At 50.4% G+C, this 19,195-nt stretch overlaps 1 protein-coding gene across 1 annotated transcript in view; it reads left to right on the top strand.

Moving 5' to 3' along the window:
- Window positions 1-19,195, top strand: part of CSMD1 (CUB and Sushi multiple domains 1) — a 775,017-nt gene that overhangs the window by 37,732 nt on the left and 718,090 nt on the right. The window lies entirely within an intron of this gene.

The raw sequence follows: 19,195 nt of genomic DNA on the forward strand, positions 1-19,195 counted from the left end.
AGTGGTGCATACAGAATCTGCCAAGCTCCAGGGTCCTCGGTACCTGCATTCTAAGATCAGTGGCGGGACCACCGTGAAGGGGAGACTACATCGCGGAGAATTTAATCATAGAACAAGAGTGGCTGTGGACAGATCGGTGACTGAAGATTGCAGGTGTCCACCCTGGAGATGACGGCAGCTAGACTGGAGAGGCAAAGGCAGAGGTGGATGGAAGTGGATGGATTTCGAAACTGACTTGGTGAGGTGGTGAGGGATACTGTGATGTCCACATTTCAAAGACCTCTGTGACCAATACACAGGTGACGTACAGGGGTACAGCTCTCGGCCATCCTGGTCCAGAGCAGGTGCTCGCAGGCACTTACTTAATGAAAGCACGAACTATGCATCTCAGTGTTTCGTGCATTCTGGCCACGTCCTGCCTTGCAATGAATTGTAAGTAAACTTTAAAGAGCTAGTTTTCCAGGGGCCATTTTTCCCGTGGTTACCAATGGCGCACAGCATTAAAATACAGTTCCATTTAAATAACGTAGCAGTCATGAATTGCTTATGTAGACTAGATATTAATGTGATATTTATTCCAAAAGTGTACACATTATTGTATCATAGAGAAGCATCTTGCAGATTGCATTTGGGACCAGGAGACACTTGGAAGTGGACAGGGTGGGGTACTTCTGCTGGAATGTTCTAGACGGCCGCACGGAGAGGGCACAGGTCTGGTCTCTGTCGTCATTCCCAATGTATTTCCCAGGATGGCCGCGCCTTGGTTAGCTTTGGAAGGAAGATGCTTTCCCCACCAGATCTGGAGGAGTCAGCGGTTTGAGCCAGTCGGGCATCTGCAGTTCTCTCTCCCATTAATGTGTTCCTAAGTCCAGGAGGAAGTCCACTTATTCATTAAGTGAGTGTTCGCATCTTATAAACTAGCACTCGGGTGAGGGGCCCCGTTTGGAACAGGCCCTTGGAAGAACTCCGGGTAAGAGTCCCTGTGCTCGGGGACTCCCTGCTGGAAATTGAAGTGTCGTTTCCGGGCACTGGACAGTTGAACACATTAAACATTAATAGAATAAAAACTCTTAATAAGCACTTTTAGGTAGCGTCTGGAGTGATGGCAGTGGCTAATTGGCCCGTGCAGCCTCGTTTCTCCCCCTTTGCTGGGGTAGGGGAATTTCACGGCCAGCAGTGTGTTAAAGTAAGTGCCGCGTAGATCACCCACGCTGTTAGCAGTGTGCTCCTCCCCACTCAACAGTGTCCAACAGTGTCATGGGCTGCCCGGAGGGGCCGCCATCCTTCCTGGGGACGGCACAGGGACAAAGGCCCACACGCCCACAGTGGCTGGTGAGAGCCTCTTTCTGTGGGGTTGTAAGCTCGTTAAGTGATGGATGGAGATACTCGGTTGAAATGAGGGGATGTTTTCACAGTTGACCTGTGAGTGGTAGGCGTCGGTGGGAGACGCAGTAAGTGGGAACTGCTCCTGCCCCCTTCCAAGAAAGGGGGCGAGGGGAGGGGAGGGCCCTGCCTCATCTCCACGTCTGACACCAGTGCGTCCATGTCTGAGATGACGTAGATCTCTTCCAAATAAGTGTTCACCAAGTTCTTGTTTCTTTTCCTTTCTCTTCTAATAAATATTATGCAATTTTACAAGTGCTGTGAAATGACAGTTATTTACTGTCCTTAATAAAATAATCTGTTTATTTACTTATCTGTTCGCCACCTCAGTGACTTTCTGCATTGTGAAATAACTACACAGCACCTGTACAAATACCTTTGTAGGCAGTCATAAACTATTCTGCCTACAGCTGTGATGCTGGACTCTATTTAAAACCATGTATTTGTAAGTAGGGATTAAGTACGATTTTTCCTGATAATTTGACCACAAGGTTACCTGTTAGTTGCTTTAATAATACATACAGGGTTTAATTTAGGAAAATCATGCTTTTTCTGTGGTTTTCTTGAGTCTTGCTTTTGCTAGAGTTAGCTTAAAGTTTTAGATATCACCAAAATTGCTTTTTTTGGAGGGGAACTTTTAGGCTAGTCAATAGTTATAAAGAAATTATTGAGCCATGTTTAAATAATAAGACCCAGCAATATATTTAATGACATAACTTACAAAGACACTTATAACCAGATTTTTGAAAATAAATTTGTTATATTTATGAAATTGTATGGTTCATCCAAAGTAGTTTGACCAGTGCTTTTTAATACTGAAAATATTTAATGCTGAATTTAAATTTCTTATAGAATAGTCCACTCCCATGGACTCCCATCATACTTTTGATAACATTTTCCTATTTTTTGTTTTTAGAAAGTCTAGTTTGTCATTATCTGATTAGGTGGTGCCAGCTCTCCGTGTTCTAGTGGCAGCTTCCATGTCTGTGTTGTGGAAAATCTACGCACAGACCAGAAGGTTCTCGTGCAGACTCATTCACAACATCACACGAGGAATGACGGCAAAGTTCTGCGTGTGTGCCGGGCATGTCATGCATACTCTTAGAAACCATGAGCTTTGAAAGTTACCTGAAAGAACATTCAAGTGACCATAAATAATAGGCCAAATAACGATTTTCTACGTGGACGTTCACATTAAAATTCATAGCTGGACAGACCCCAATATAGACTATACCGTGAAAAACCGGGAACTTGAACGAGCAATAATTTTCTACCCAATGTAACGATGGCACTATTTCGCAGAGAAAACATTAATAGGCCTTCCTACAGAAGAAGAAAGTCTAGGATGACTAAATTACTTTCTAAATCTTTGTTTTGCTTGGAAAGACCCGCTGGAGGGCTCCCCCCGCCTCGGAAGATGCAGAGGGCGGTGCAGGCAGCTGACACGGTTGCCGCAGCTCTGGAGGCTGGTGTAGAAAATTCTAGGCCCTTCCTTGTGAACGCTCCGTGTTCTGCAAAACCCCCCGAATGAGCTACTCAAAGTTTAATTCCCCTGAAGTTACGACAGAGGACGTAAGTAAGAAAGCGGTGGTCGTCCTCGCTGTTTGCCTCACGGACGTACGTAAGTCAGATCTAGACAGAGGGCTCTGGCGTCGCGCTTTGGGTAGAAATAAGAACGAAAAAGGTTTGGGGGCAGGAAGCACGTAGAGGAAGTCCCTCTTCAGTGCACGTCTTGACCATGGACCTCAGAGTCTGTTTTCTTGAAGACAGAACACATCTGTCATTATAGTAACCCCAAGATTTCCTATGCGACCCCACACTGTTGGAGCCGGGTATCTCTAAAAGGTATGAAAAAGTGAGACTGTAGCTATTGGCTGCACCAGAGAGGGAAGAAGAAATTAAGCTACATGAAGAAACAAGACAAAAAAAATCATAAACAGCAAGCAAATGGTGGATCCATTGTAACTGAAGAAAAACCAAAATGTTTCAGATTCTCAGTGCTGGTAGAAATTATTTTGTGACATTTTTCAAATGCTTTTTTTGGTTATACTCATATTGTACTAACTGTCATATTTAGATATGTCACAATGCCCCTAACATTATCACTGTGTGCTTGTGTTTGTAAAGCCCAATCAAGTGACACAAAAGTCGAAATTAGATGCTTCCCGGGAGACACTTGTTTCTTTCGAGCAAAACCGAACGGCTCCCCGGAGCAGAATGCATTGATACCTGGCGTCCCACACCTTGCTTTTCACGTGGACCGTGCTGTTCCCCCTTCTAAAATGGGAAATGTCTACATTTCAACATCAAATACAAGAACATGTAAATTTTCTAAAGTGTTCTCTGCATATATGCAGACTGGACAGATTTTAAAATCTAGAAAAATATTGTCTCTGAGGATGGCCATTGCTTTCTGTTTTCAAAAACTTGCAGACTATGAGACTAACAGGTTTATTAATATGATCAAAATTATGAATCTTCTCGTACCTAGGGCATTTTTATCATCTTAACCAGGTCATTTTTAAATGCTTGTAAATAGCAATATAACGGTTAATTTATATGAGAGATAGTAAATTTAAAAAATAGTGGCAATAAAATGTACGAAAAATAGTTTCTAATTATCAGAGAAATTGATTGGTTGGTTTTTCTTTTTTTTGTATCATTTATTTACTTTTTTATTTAAACTGTTATGTCGCTGTTTTCTTGGTGAAATGTCTGGGGAAGGAGGTGAAGCCAGACGATACAAAGGCTCACAAGGCTTTGACTTTCGGGCCTTCCCTGCATGTCCGTCCGGTGTGCACAGCAGTCCCAGGAGTTCCGTCCAGGAGTCTCAGACGTGCTGGCCACATACGAGACGTAGCAGGCGTGTTGGGTAATTAGCGGCCTGCCTCCCGGGTTGCTTGGGAAGCCATAGGAGCTGCCAGCTGAACTGATGGGGTGTGCTCACCCCTCCGCTGGGACCCGACGGTGGCACCGTGCTGCAGGGGAAACATTTTTGGGAAAATCGCTCTCCTTCTGTGTTGCTCCTGGCTCCAAGGCTCCTTGGCAGGGATGACAGTCTTACACTTGGTCACCTTTAGGACTGGCCTCCCACTCTGAGCCTGCGGGGCTGGCGTGGAGATGTTCACACGGACACACGTCACACTTTCTACGGTCACGGTGTACACGTGAAAGGAGGAAGCATTCCCTCCAACCTCGGTGCCATGCAGCTCTTTCTACCTACTTTTAGGTTTTCTGTTTTGAGCAAAGAAAGCTTTGTTTTCAGGAAACGTTTTGTGGATGTGAACACATTTCTAAGCAGCTCAGCAGGTTCAGGGTGAGGGTGGCTGGCAGACGGGGCGGAGTGGGGCGGCGGCGTGCACACAGGCGCTGGCGTGAGTTGTGTGTGAGATGCCGCCATTGGCCAAGAGGTTCCAGAACTCTAGACTCGTTTGATGAGCCCCCCAGATTTAAGTTGGCCAAACCACATCGAGCAGTGTTCAGAACGCCAAGGGAAGCGTCACTGTGCACGCCGAGTGGACCATGCTGGCAGAAGAGACTCGGCCAACTTGTGGCTCCCTGTGCAGAGACAGTAGCATTAACTTCTCCATGTGCATTTACTTTTACTGTAAAGGGAGGTGGGCAGCTCATTGTGCTTTTCTTGGGCACTTCGAAGGGCACACAGGTGTGTTCTGAGGATCTAAGAGAATGGTCTGTGTGAGCTGTGCTCCCGGAACGGAGCCGGTAGGAGGAAGGACGTGTGCTGCTGACAGCTGCCTGTCTGCAGCTCAAGGTCAAGGAACGGGTGAACTGTGCCTTAGCCGTCCTCTTCCGGGGCCGGGTGCCAATTAGTTTTACCTTCTGCATCTGACATTTCTGATATGCCCTCAGTGTCTTGAACTGAGATTGTTTCAAAGTAGTAGTTTTAGCCCTGGCTGGTGTGGTTCAGTGGATTGAGTGCCGGCCTGCAGAGCAAGGGGTTGCTGGTTTGATTCCTAGTCAGGGCACACGCCTGGGTTGCAGGCCAGGTCGCCAGTAGGGGACGCTGGAGAGGCAACCGCACATTGATGTTTCTCTTCCCTTCTTTCCCCTTCCCTTCCCCTCTTTCTAAAAATAAATAAGTAAAATCTTTTTTAAAAGTACTATGTTAATAGTGAAGATATATACTTTTTTGTTCCATTTTAATAATCCACTGACCCCTTGCTAAGTGACTCATCCTATAGTTGCTACATGGACATGAACATTTTGAATGGAGACCATTTAAGTGTCAGTTAAGTTATGACCTCGGCTGCTTCTGATTAGAGAGTTAAGGTGGTCCACCCGCTTGGTGGGTTTGGTGCTCGTCTGCTGTCTCAGCCATGGGCTTCTGGTTGCCTCCTTCTGCCCTTATCCCCCATGTCTTCGGGACATGGATCCTTATCCATGTCCATGGATCCTTATCCCCCGTGGACCTCGTGGGTGTCCCCACTGCAGTAGGCTGGCTGCCCATGTTTCTCTGGCCACATGCATGGTGACTGGTTTCCTCTGTGGTGGCCTCCTGGGCTCCCCACGCCCAGCTTTGCTCTCGTGTTGCACGTACCCGCACCTCTCCCAGCTCTGGGGGGAGACATCCCCCAGCCCCCCATAGCACTGGCATCTCCTTTCAGGATGCGCTGACTATTTATGGCCGTTCTGCTGTCCTGTGACTTCAAGCCTCTCTAATTCCCTGCGTTTACAAGGGGGCAGCTGGAGGGGGAGCAAGCCGCCGTGCAAGGGCCTGGCATTTGTGCATAAACAGCGCTCACAGGTCGGTTGCGAGGCTGAGAGCAACCCCAAGTCTCTCGCTGCCACAGCCCCCCTTCGGTGGGACAGGGCGTGCTCAGAATAACGCCCGCCATACTCGCTCAAATGTGAGAATGTAGGTGACCTGTCTGAAAATAGTAAGCATTTGATGTTTGCTGTTGATATTGTCATTTATGTTATTGCCTAATCATTTGTAATTCATGCACGCAGTATGAGTCGCATACATAGCGCACACAGGGCCCTGCATTCAGGCATTGGAAATGCATATTAATAAGAGAGAGCTGCGTGTTCAGTCTCAGGCCCCCCGAGAGCCAGCCTGCAGGAGGAGGGTGGGTGTGCCAGCCGGGAGCCCACTGGCGAAGGCGGCGGGGAGCAAACAGCGGTGGGGGTGAGCCTTGGACTCCCGTGCGATTTGATGCATGTCCCGGGGGAGAGAAGAGGAAGACTTGGGTGGCAGGTGCCTCAAGCCCAGCGCAGTTCTGAGAAACACGGGTCGGAACCACAGGGCTTCCCGAGCAAGTGCCTGGCACAGAAGGAGTCAGTCGGCCGTTCCTGGCTGGAGGTGACTCAGGGGACTGCGGCCTCAGGAGGAAGCGTGGTGGGCCCACAGGGGTGGCAGGGGGAGGGCGTGTCCGTCAAAGACGTGTCCCGCAGTGGGTTCTGTCGAAGATGTGCCTCCCTGGTTGGGATGGATGTCAGCGCAAAAATGGCTGGTGGTCTGTGATTGAGAAACCCAGGGCGAGAGGGGAGTGCGTTCCTGCAGAGGACGCTGGAGGAAACTTCCCTGAACTGGTGCTGTGTGGAGAAGGGACTTAAAAAGAGGGTGTCTGTCCCCCAGGTGAAAATACGGTTAAGGGCGTCTGCCGAAAGTGAGCGAGGGGAGAGGCCGGCACCCTCAGGCCGGGGCTCTGGGACCTGAAGGCTTCGACGGGGTTGTGCTGGGGGGCAGGAGTGGGAGGGGTAGACAGGGAGGAAGTCTGGGGGCTGGGGGCAGGCTGTGCAGGGCTGGCAAACCACCTGAAAGACTTGAGACTAGAAGGAGGGCAGGGAGGGAGGCCTGGCAGGGGCTCATCTCGGGTGCTCGGGAGTCATCTGGATTGTAAAGGCTTATTCTGGGGGTGGACCAGAGAGGGGTAAGACCCCGTGGCAGGGTGTGGGGTTCCAGGTAGTGATCGTGGCTTGTCCTGAGTGTTGCAATTAGGCGGATGGACTTCAGATAAACTGTGTTGGGTTTTGTCATTGGAGTCTGTGCCCTGGGTGGGCCTGTGGGGTCCGGGTGGCATTGCCAGGAATGCTGGTTCTCCAGGTGAGAAGGGCCAGGTCCCCGCCAGCTGGGGCTTCGGGCGCCAATGATGCTGGACAGCAGCTCACGGGAGGCGGAGTCTGCCGGGACGCCCCACTCAGGATCTGTGCGCATTGATGTTGCCGACCTTCATGTCTGGGTGACACCAACGGGAGTGATTTGTAACTTTATTATACCCTTGGACTTGGAGGGTACAACCTTTTGACAACTTTGAAGTCATTCTGCAATTTCCTACCAGTAGCTTAAAAAAGAAAAAAAAAACTTTCCTGACAAAACTGGATATAATTTTCCAGGAATGTAATATGAATGCTCATCTCCCACCTTCACAAAGGCGTTTTATGCCTTATTTTTTCCAGGGTAGAGTTCTTAGCCCCTTCTTTATTAATATGACCTCATGCATGCTATATTTTATTAGCATGTATATTTTATTGATATGTACCATTTATCATCACCTTGTATATTTTATTGATATAAGAGAGTGTAAGGATTTTAGAAACTCATTTTGTGACGTAACCAAAGAGTGGGAGAGAGGTGACACAGAATAGAAAATCTATGATTTCACAATTCAACTTAAAACTGTTATTTCTAAGCACCTTTTTGGGCTCCCCCCCGCCCAATTGTAAATTTATCCAACATAGGATTGTAACAGGCTACAGCCACATGCTGACGATATGGAGACTGTCTGGATCAGAAGCAAGTGCCTACATGAAAGTTCGCTCCGAGGAAACATCCATGTGCACAGGTGTAATAAGGCCTTGATTGCTCGGTGCCTCTCAAATGCCAGACGGAGCCTTAGCGTGTGTGCGTGTGTGTGCGTGTGTATATGTGCACAGGGGGCACGTACAAGTCATTCTAAGGTGCGTGCACATTAGATCAGGAAGCAGCACCGTCCTCATAAATTAACTGAACTTGGGCCAGAGTCCAGAGGCCGTGCCCAGAGAGGAGCCGCGAGCGTTGGCTCCCTCTCCAAGGCCAGGCGGGCTCAGGGGCAGACGGCGTCTGCATCAAGGTGTGTCAGGTGCTGATTTCAGTGGCGTCTCCTGAGATACATCTGTGTCCGGACAGAATATTCTGTAGCCAACTTGCAGCCTTCTCTTAAGCTACGTCCTAGGTTTAAAAAAAAAAGAAGTTTTGAAGTGACTAATTGTGTTTCCTAAACAGTTCAGTGAACAGTTGGAGTCAGGAGACTGGAGTCACGCACGCAGGTGAAGATGTCGCACATCCAGCCTCTGGATGACTGGGTGTTTCGCGCATCCAGCCTCTCTCTGCTGTACTGATGCACGTTTGCCGCGTCCGTGACTGAGGCCCACTCTCGTCACCTTGTGTCCCCACTCCGATGCTGGGACAGCCCCTCTCTGAGCACAGGATAAAATCCCCTGTGTCTCGGCCGTAGGAGGTTTTCAGCAAATGTTTAAATAATTGATTGTTCACTCCGTCGGTGTGATAAAAGTTTTGTTTGCTTCAGCTCAGAGATCGGAACTCGGAGTCAGCGATGGGCAGCTGGTCCCTATAGCAAGGCCCAGGCCTCCTTATTGGTGAACCCCCCCCCCCCGCCCCCCGAGTGAACAAACTGAACGTAAAGTAGAACCGGGGGGAGGGGGACAGTGAAATGAGGAAGGAATGGGATGCGGAAGCATAGTCCATCTCAAATGGGGTTTTGTGCGATTTTGTGTATAAAGATCTTTGAACCTGACCCTCTGGGGTATGAAGATTTATTCAATCTCTCCCTCCCTGCCCCTCCCTGCCCCCTTCCCAGCTTCCTCTCCTTCTTCCTCCTCAGTCTGGGCCACCCTCTCCCCATTCCCCCCAAATTGCCAAGTGTCACAGCGTCATCGTTTTCTGGTTTCATTTCCATGCCATGACAGACACACTGCAGCTCCACACAGAGTGTTTCTGCGGTGGATTCGGGGGCAGAACAGCCGTGCCTTTTAGAGACACATGTCATCTTGTTTCAAAATGGATTTTAGGCGACTCATTTGACATATCTGGCGTTCGGAGGCATGTCGTGGGTTTCCTCTAACTTTTGTAGAAAAGGAAGCCTATTGGCTTCCACTGATATGACTGTGGAGAACTTGACACCTGCCGCTTAAATGGGCTAAGAAGTTACAGGAACGGCGCTGAGCAATGTGTGTCCCGAGTCAGGGTCGGACTCAAGACCCCAGACTCATCACTAAGCTCCAGTTGGTTGAGTTAACCAGGAAAGGGACATGGAAACTGACCTTCACTCACTGCCTGGGACGTGACAGAGACCGCACGGTGGCAGCATCTCGTACCTCTGCGTGTGTCTCGACCTACCAGTGACTGTTAAAAAATGGTGCACGGAAGTGAAATGAAGAAAATGCTGTGTCGTCAAGCCCAGGCGCAGAGACTGTTTATGCGCGCTGGCTTACGTGAGGCAGCAAACACCGAACCCCTGTTTGTTTGCTGTAGTCATTAATTGCGTAGATTTAGCTGCTTGCTTGCCTGTCACCATTAACGTTCTGTTCAGTGCATTCCAGGGGGAAAATGAACAGGGCGGACTCACCAGACAGTGCTCCTGTGTTCTGGTCCCAGTCAAGCAGGCACCCTCCAATTCTCAGGGAAGAATTGAGCTCGTGACCCCGCGCAGTGACTCAGCACGCCCCTAGGTCCCAGGGAGCAGCCATGGGGGCTGAGGTGGGGTGGCCCTGCCCCTCCACGGGCTCCCCTGGGCCTCTGGGCCTCTGTCAATAGGGTTTAAATTGTTATAAAATCGTTCTCGACCTTTTTCCTGACCTCCAATGTTATTTTAAACAAGTTATTATAAGCTATTTTACTGTTGAGGTTTTTGAAGATGGCCAAGATTCCTTTTGAGAGGAAAATAGGGCATAATGAGTTTTATTTCCCAAGAGAAATCATAACTTTGCTATAACTTGAAGAAAAGAAGTATGTGTGATAAAATGCCCCAAATTCAAAAGAATGAATAAAAAATTAGTTTTCTAGATAACATGCTAACGCGAACTAAATGTGTTTTTTCCTTTCTTTGAGTTTAACGTGCCCTGAGTACAATAGGCAGACGATTTTAATTTCAATATATTTTAATCCATTGACTCTTAATGGAAACATTTTGAAGTTTTAAAAAATATACTTTGCCCTAGAAAGGGACTAGCTTCATATACTAGGAACAGACTTTCCTTTGTAAAAGTAGGGAACTTTGAAACCTTTGCCTCATGTTTTACATGACAAGTCCCCGGCACCCTCCATCCGGATCTGAGGTCTTCAGGTGCACGGGGTCCGCCCACCTTCCACGAGGCTGGTCCACTCCACCCACAGGGGTGGGGTTCCTGTTTCTTTAAAGATTTTATTTATGTGTTTTGAGAGAGAGGGGAAAGGAGAGAGAGGGAGAAAAACATCAATGTGTGGTTGCCTCTCATACATCCCCAAGTGGAGATCTGACCACCAACCCAGGCGTGTGCCCTGACTGGGAATCGAACCAGCGACCCTTTGGTTCACAGGCTGGTGCTCAATCCACGGAAGCCCACCAGCCAGGGGGTTTCTGATAATTCCCTTTCCCGGAGCAGAGCACCCCACACCCAGGAACACGTGCAGGCCACCGTCGCCTCTGGGCTCCGCGTGGCTTCTGCCCAGCTTTCAGTCCCAGGAGGACAGGCGTGTTCAGGGCAGGCTGGCTGCCCCTCAGCAGGCTGGGTAAGGACGTGCAGCGATTTGTGTCACCGACGAGTGGCGCCAGGCAGATCTTGAACAAACAGGTTTTATGAGACCTTGGGAAGCCGATTTCCCCGTGTTTATAGTGACAATATACCGGTATAGGCACAGTACATGTAACGCTGAAGGTGAATGTCGAATGTGGATTTTTACCTGCAGCAAAGCCAGCACGTATGAACAGCTGTGCCATGTGTCTGCAGTGCCACTTAACTGTTATCATTAGTGGCTATTTTCATAAAGCCTCACATTTGTGTTTAAAAGAAAACTTTATTCCAGGTTCTCAAATTATGCCAATAATATAGAAACAGTAGCACCTAAGGATAAAAATGGGGTGTTTTGCTGAAAACTGACTGAGCAGACAGTTTCCAGAAGCCACTGGGAACCACAGCTGCAAAGAACCACGCTACGCCGTAGACCTGAACTTCAGCAGGACAGACGGCACGGCGGCGACCCAAGAAGCAGTGGTCAGCAGCCCAGTCTGGTTGAATTTTTGCCTTGGACGAAGACTGTCTCGTGCTGGCACCCTGGTTGGTGAGCATCGGCCCAAGGGACTTTGTGACGCTGACACCTCTTCTAGCTGAGCCCTGTCTGATTCTTCCTGCTCGTTTCTAGCAGCTTGCTGTGGTTCGCGCTGACCGAGCCAGGCCGCCCGCTCGCCAGGCGAGCCCCTCGTGAGGATACAGAGTCCGGGCCCAGAAGCCTCAGTGCAGGAGTGAGACGGCAGAATGTGTTACTCGGAGCTCTAGGGATGTTCTGCGCGGTGACAGCGTGGCCAGGAGGCAGAGCGGTCACACCGAACCCCTAAGGGCAGGGCACAGTGGGTGTGGTCTCAGAGGGCACCTGGTGCCGCACTGGAGGGGGCCCCCTGGGTTTCTAGAAGACAGATGAGAAACCTGATCTCAGATGCTGAGCGTGCTCCTCCTTGGAGAGCTAAGATGCTCATCACAAGAAGACAATCAGAGTTCTCATTTTCTTTCTCTACATCTCTCCCTCTCTTATTTGTGATCAGTCTGCTTTGCCTTCCGGGACTTTTCAAAAATTGTTTTGCAGTTTGCCAAGGCCTCCTTATTGTTAGAGGAAATAATAGTGTGGCAGGTGTGCAGGCGGTTGGCAGGCGGCTCGGAGGTGGAGCATGGGGCTGAGAGTCCGGGACAGACGGACCTGCTGCCCCAGGGCACAGGCTGACGCTGGCCAGGCGTGCGGAGTGGCACTCAGCAGCGACTTCAGTCCGAGTGGTTGGGGAGGGCGGTGGCACTGCAGCAGCAGGCTGTCCTCGGAGCCCAAGGGAGCAACGACACCCGTCACCTCTGAGGGAAGTCGGCAGTTCCTGGTAGTGCTTTGTTTTCTGATTATGAGCCGATTACGTGTGTGCTTTTCATTGTGACTTTACGAAATGCCAACCGCAGCCCACAAAGCTGACCGGCCCGAGGCCCAGAGCCAGCCACGTGGGAACGGGAGAGGGCATGTTCTCTTTAAAGAACACAGACTTGAACTGGAGCCCTTCTCCAACCCAGAGAAGCTGTGGACAAGAAGAGCTCCCCGGCTGGGTGGGCCCTAGCATCCAGCCACCGGGTCGTTCAAACGAGAGTTGGGTGAAGACGGGATGGAAAGGCCCCTTCCCACCCTCGGGAGAGGAGGGCGTCCCTGAGGCCTGTCCAGGTCCGCGTTAAACCTGGACACCCCTGGGCACTCTTCGTGGGCAGGGGGTGGAGAGGCAGATATTTGGGACAGGACACAGGGATGCCCTCAGGGCCAGAGACAGAATGACCCCATGCCTCTGCGGCCAGCCACCTGCGCAGGGTGGGCCTGGGGGACACGTCACTGGGCAGCCCCTCGAGGTGGGAGCTTGCCCGGAGCCGGCTGCCACTTAGGGAGCTTAGAAGCCACACAAAGGACTGGACCCCTTCGTGTTGGGGCAGTGGCAGCATGTCATAGAGGGCTTCTTCCCCATCTGCCACGAGCAAAAAGGGAGCAGTTGAATGGCTCACCTTGAAGTGGAGAGGGCTAGTCGAACATGGTCGTATGCTCGGCATCACGAGACTTAAAAATAACGATGATAATTTCTGAAATCCACCTGCCTTCCGAGATGCAGCGTCCGAATCAGTGGGAACGAGGCCGCTTGGACACCACATTCCAGCGTGGACCTGTGGCAACAGCGAGGTGTGAGTTGGACTAGGAGGCTTCTTCCCAGCCTCTTCTGCTGCTAACAGATGTGCCCGCGAGACACCAGGCTGGACCCTGTCCTGGGGGAGGGGCGGTGTGACAAGGGAGGGAGTGACGGGCCCCTCCCATAGAAGGTCCATGGGGACTGTAAGGTCACAAGTCCGTCACCATCAGGTCCAAGACATTCGCAGGGTCTGCAGGGATCTGAGAAAAGGCTTAGGAAAAGCTTGTGGTCTGTGTGGCCTTGGTGGGCCGAGGGACCCCACCCCACCGTCCCTCAGAGCCAGAGGACCCCGGAAGGGAAGGCACTGGATTGTACTGGGGTGTGGAGGAGCCTGAGCCGATTCCGGTCCATGTGTGCAAAGGCAGCGTGGCTCTGCGTGGCGGCTCTGTCCAGTGGGACAGGTGTGCAGCAGTGTGCATTCGTGGGGAGCCAGGTGCGGGCCAGAGTTTTCTTCAGGTGATTCTAATGACATTTTAAGAACATTCCCCACATGGAACCTGGCAGCAGTCATTGAAAGTGTGTTTCCGAGAGCTACTTTCAAAAGTCAGAGTTTTATGGATCGGGCTGTACATTCCCGTAGGCGTTGTTCCATCAGCTTCTCTCCTGTGATAACGTGCTGGATGTCCTCATGTTCAGAAACTCGGGAAACCGACGGGGCTGAATGCCTGGCCACCTCCTCCTCTGATGTGGAGTGACAAGATGAGACTGCTTCCGGGAGGGCCGGAGTACGATTTCTGCGCCTGTTGCGGCCTGTGCTGGGGACCGTGATGCCGCTGCCTTCGGCTCCGAAGGAAAAATTGTCTGGGTGGGCTTGAAGTTTTGATGCCATGGGCGGGACAGTGGAGAAGGAGAGAGGAGAGTGTTCTGTTTATATGCTGTCCTGGTTTAGACGCCCTGTTCGAGTTCCTTTTCAATCCATGTATCTGTGGGTTTTCACTGAAATACATCTTCTTTTCATGGTCTCTGACGTAAAGATGCCTGAGAAATGAAAGTAACTGTATCCTGCAAAAATAGTAGCAGTTTCTACTTAAAACCTCTCTCCTCACTGGGATCTAAGTGAAACTAACTTATCGAGGAGAACAAAAATAATACAATGGCTTTTGTTTATTTTTCCTTTCAGTAATGCTGCAGGTGTGAGCCCTGCAAGGCTGGTGGGCTGGGGGTGCTCACCCCAGGGGGCCATCCAGCACCCAGGGTCCTTTTTTTTGCATTTCTTCTATTCCCAAAGGGCGTTGTATTGAAACGCATGACCGGAGTTGGCTCCCCAAACCGTGTCTGTAGGAGTGGGAAGGAGGAAATCCTGAAGGCTAGGCTGTCAATGTCCCTCCCTTTGACATCCCGCTGGCGATGCCTTAGCCCTGTTGCCAAACCTAGCAGAAACGAAGAGTTAGAAAAAAATGAGTTGCTAGCTGGGTGGCCTGTAGCTTGCCCAAACTTGGAGATATTCTGCGACCACAGAACGGAAGTAGGCGGTGCCGTAGCCGTCCCCTCGCCCTCCTCTTGGGCTAGATCCGCAAAGGCACACGGTCAAAAGCCACCATTGCCCGAGTTCGCTGTCACTGACCCTTTCACGCGGGTTCCTGTCTCCTCGGAGGCCCCCGAGCACCAAGGACAGCTGCCGCAGAGGCACACAGGCAGAGCTGGGTGTCTCCTCGGGGAGGTGGGTGGGCGCACTCCTCTGTCTCAGGCGGGGACACTGTTCAAGTGTGGCCGCTGGGCGCCGTATCATAAGAATAAGGCTTTGTTTTTCCTGTTTCTAGAATGAGTTCTCCTTCTCCTTCCCTTTCCCTCTTTCCCAAAGACCTTCGACATTTGCTCTTCCTTTTGTTTGGGGAGTGGAGGGTTCTGAAAGATAACAATCCATGAAATTGCATTGCTGCCAGTAGGACACTTTCCAGATTTCCAGCCCACTCAGTGGTCTCCTCCTCTTGACTCATTCTGTGGAGGATGACATCGGGGACCTGTTCAATTTCTCTCATGTTCATTTATTTTTATTAAACCCCAAAGTCAGGGCAAGTTTCGAAAAGTTTTTCAAGGCAGTTTGTAGAGCAGGAAAGAACAAAATTTACATGATGACTCATTACAAGCCTGAAAATACAAAGTAAAATGGTGTCTGGAAGCTTTGTGCAAAATTAACGTTCAGGGGTCGAGTCTGGGCCAGAACAAGTTTCCGACGTCGAGGGAATGGCGTCGTTTTCTAAGGTGCACAGACGTTCTCCCCCGCGAGCCCCAGGATTTCACGGAAACTAACAGGGACACACCTGGGAACACACCTGCTTTCAAATCGGTCCTGAAATTACGCTCACAATTGGGGATCAGTTAAAATAGGGAAGTGCTTTGTAGATAAGTAGATGGGAAATCAGATACCTAATTGCAATGATTTTTTAAATCATTCAGTGGGAAAAAAAGCCATTTGCATCTATTAGTAATCTAATCACATTTAATTATAATATATATTTAACCAGACAAGCTCGTGCTTTGAGTTCAGCGTGAAAGGAAAGGCATTCATGTTCCTCGTGCGTTTCCATTCTGCCGGCTCATCTCTTCCTTTATATGAACGCAATTAGATTGATTTTGTATTTATACGAAAGTTGGAAATGTTATAGCATAACAAAATAATAGACTGCATCTCAATGAGGAGCATAAATATTCAGTGAACAAGGGAAATGAGAGGGAGCTGGTCTCGTATGGGGAGATTATTAAAATTAAGGTGAGGTAGGTATAGGAGTAAACAGCAAAGTGCCTCTCCCTCAACGGTTTTCAGAGACGGAGTTGTTGGTTTGCGTTCTCAGCATGAAGTGTTTATTAAGCACCAATTTTGTGGGGTGATATTAGACCCCACACCAGCTCTCTTAGGCGTCTCCAGTCCTGGGGGTTCAGCACTTTCCGACACACTGTCATCAAAGCGAATGGGCTGAGAATAGTTCCAGCTCTTTCTTTGAACTGCTCCTTTCCTTGAGTGGGTTGCACCGCTCAGCCGCGATTCCCAGAGCCTTAGGCAGGGGGCGATGTGTTGCTCGGGAGTGGGTGGCCTGCCTTGGCTGCGTCAGAGTAATTACTCCCCCTTTGTTTCCCAGGCCGGACACAAAATTTCTCTGTGGGCCCTCGCTTCGTCCCCACAGAACGGCCGTCTCAGGGTTCTGCCGGACAGCCCAGCCCACTTTTCCACACGGTGACAACAGCCCCCACAAACAAAACACGCGCATTTCTCTTTCTCCCCTGCCCTGCTGGCGTGCTCTCTTACGGAAGGGGAAAGTTTCGTGCCTCCCCTGTGTTGTGTCCAATCTCTTTTATTTGAATTGCTGGCTTTGAGCCCCAACTCCAGAGAAGGTGCCTTTTGGGTGCCGTTTCTTCGACAGAACTCAGTCATTCATTTTACAAACACTCCTGGAGCACATATAACCCGCCCAAGAATTTCCCTCTTTTTTTTCACCCCTGGAGAAAGAGGGATGAGCAACGTGGCATTGTCTGAGAGGTTGACATTTGTTCAAGGGTCTGAAAGCAGGTCCCACGGCTCCTGCAGAGGAGGGAGCAGGTGTCTGCTGACCTGGCAGCATGAAGGTGCTGGCGGGACGCAGGATGAAGGCTGCTCTGTTACGCTAAGAAACGGGATGTTACCCCAGCAGTCACTGACCCGTAGGCAGTGGGCAGGTGAAGTTTTGGGCATCCGCTGTGGCAGTGGGGAAGGGGGGCAGGAGGAAGATGCAGGAGAGGAAGGCTCGACATGAGCTGTCAGTGGCGAATCAGGCGAAAAGCAACCGTGCGGGGGACTCAGGGAGCAGCGTGGGGGTGTGGCCCCAGAGGCAACAGGAAGAGCCTGCAGGTCTGGGGCTGTCCTGCCCACAGGTACATGGGCTGGGACGAAGACCAATGACCGTGGCAGATTGGATGGTGTCATTTTGAAATGGGTGAAGGGGGCCCCTATATTGAGTTTTCAGCGACTATGACGTGTGCAAATGGACAACCCCGGACGTAAATGGGATATGAGTTTGGAGCTCAGGGGGGACATCTCACATGGGACATGGACACTGACTGAGTGCAGGCAAGTGGACACCACTTCCCAGGCTTAGTGGGGGATCTCCTGGGGGGGGTGCCGCTGTGGGGGAGATGCACCAGCACTCCTGTTGCTTCCAGAAAGTCTTGCGTGAGCTCGGGAAGTGTCAGTAGGAAAGCGGACTCCGGTTCCAGAGAACGGGGAAGAGGAGGGAGGGAAGCAGGGGCAGGGGAAGAGGCATAGAAGCAGATGCAGCGACCTGGGAGATTTCCCATTTTGAGAAGGGGTGGGTGTGAATGTGCCGTGTGATGGGAGAAGAGAGGGATAAGCTTGAATACAACAGAGGGCGTGCCTGATGGAACGGGCTTCCCAGGAACGACACACTGTGTGGTCCGGATAGCCGGGGACGTTTGCACGAACTAGAGGGAGCACGTCGCTGCCCTGAATCCGGTCTGAATGCGGCGGCTGGTGCTGGGACACACGAGTTTTTCAGGGAATGACTGAGGCTGTGAGGCTCTTCCTATATGTCAGCATGGATTTTACTAGAGAAGATAGAAAGTGTCCCCCGGGCAGGGTTAGGGGACCCTGCAGGTGTCCTGCCCTGAGCCATGGACCACACACCCACTGTCTGTCCCCAGAAGCTGTTGCGAGCGTCACTCTGACCCAGGGAGCCTCTGGTCTCTGCGGTCTACGTTATAAGGCTACCACCCACTCATCCTGACAATACCTTGATGGACAGGTGCTCATGACCTCCCTTCCCTGTGTTCAAGGTGCTTCTAGTGTTAAGCACTCTGGTTAATCCGTGCATCCTTGGACAATTCCGTGACTGAAAAGCCCGTGTTTGGGGGGAAAGGGCATGAAGAATACTGACTTATTAAGAGCTTCCAGGCGTTAGACACCGTTGAGTCGGAATGCAACGAGCATTTCATTTTGCACTGACCATAACCCTGTGCGGTAACCATAAATTTCCCTTTCTTTGACGGCTCATAAAACTCCAGCTTGGTTACTCCGGTTCAGCAGCTGTCACTTGCAAGTAAGATTTAAGCAAAAGTCAGTCTGGCTTTCAAACCCCTGCCAGACTGTGACCACAACCTAAGCTTGTGTACGTGTCACACACACTTGTGTCCAGGTAGAGCTTTAACGCGTGGATGCATCCACACGCACGTGGGTGTGAAGACTAGGCACTGAGTAAACGCATTACACATACTCTTATAATCCATTCGTGACAGACTAATGTTACACTTCTCGTTTGTTTTCTGAGTTTCAAAGCGGGAAGTGCAGGGCCCGCGTGATGGTTCGGATTCCTTGCTCCTTGTCTGATGTCCTCCCCCTGGTGTAGGAGGCAACGGAGCACCACTGTGCGGCAGGTGGCCTGGCGCGGGTCTGGGGTCTGCGCGGGAAGTGCGGTGCTGTGGTGGGCTCCCTGTAAACATGGATTCGCTCTGTCCTGGGAGCCCACGACCAAGCTCAAGTTTAGCGGGTGCCTTGTGACGCATCCTCGTTTCGGGCCAGGCAGTGGATATAGGGATTCCTTTTGCCAAGTGTGATTAAGGTGCATTGTTTTGTTCCTAAAAACAGGTTTTCATAACTGTTTCTTTCAAGGAGGGACATACATGACTTTTTCTGCTCTCATGCTCTGAAATCTGTAAGCCAATTTTAAACACCTTCAGTTGATCACCATGTAATATGTATTAACAGACATGGAAGACATTTTTTTTTGGTCAAATTGCAAGGGGAAAACTTGGGTTACAGATTGCCACCACACCAGGGTCACAGCTCCAGGGAATCAGGTGCACCCGTAAAACCCTAGAAAAATGCGTGAACACGCTGCCTTTGCCTAGGGATTTTAGAAATACTCACGGTCCTATTGTTCCTTAATTTGCTAATGTTTGGTACAAGGATC

This window comes from Sturnira hondurensis, unplaced genomic scaffold (genome assembly GCF_014824575.4).
Source record: "Sturnira hondurensis isolate 20B ecotype Veracruz unplaced genomic scaffold, ASM1482457v3 Scaffold0014436, whole genome shotgun sequence".
NCBI lineage: Eukaryota > Metazoa > Chordata > Mammalia > Chiroptera > Phyllostomidae > Sturnira > Sturnira hondurensis.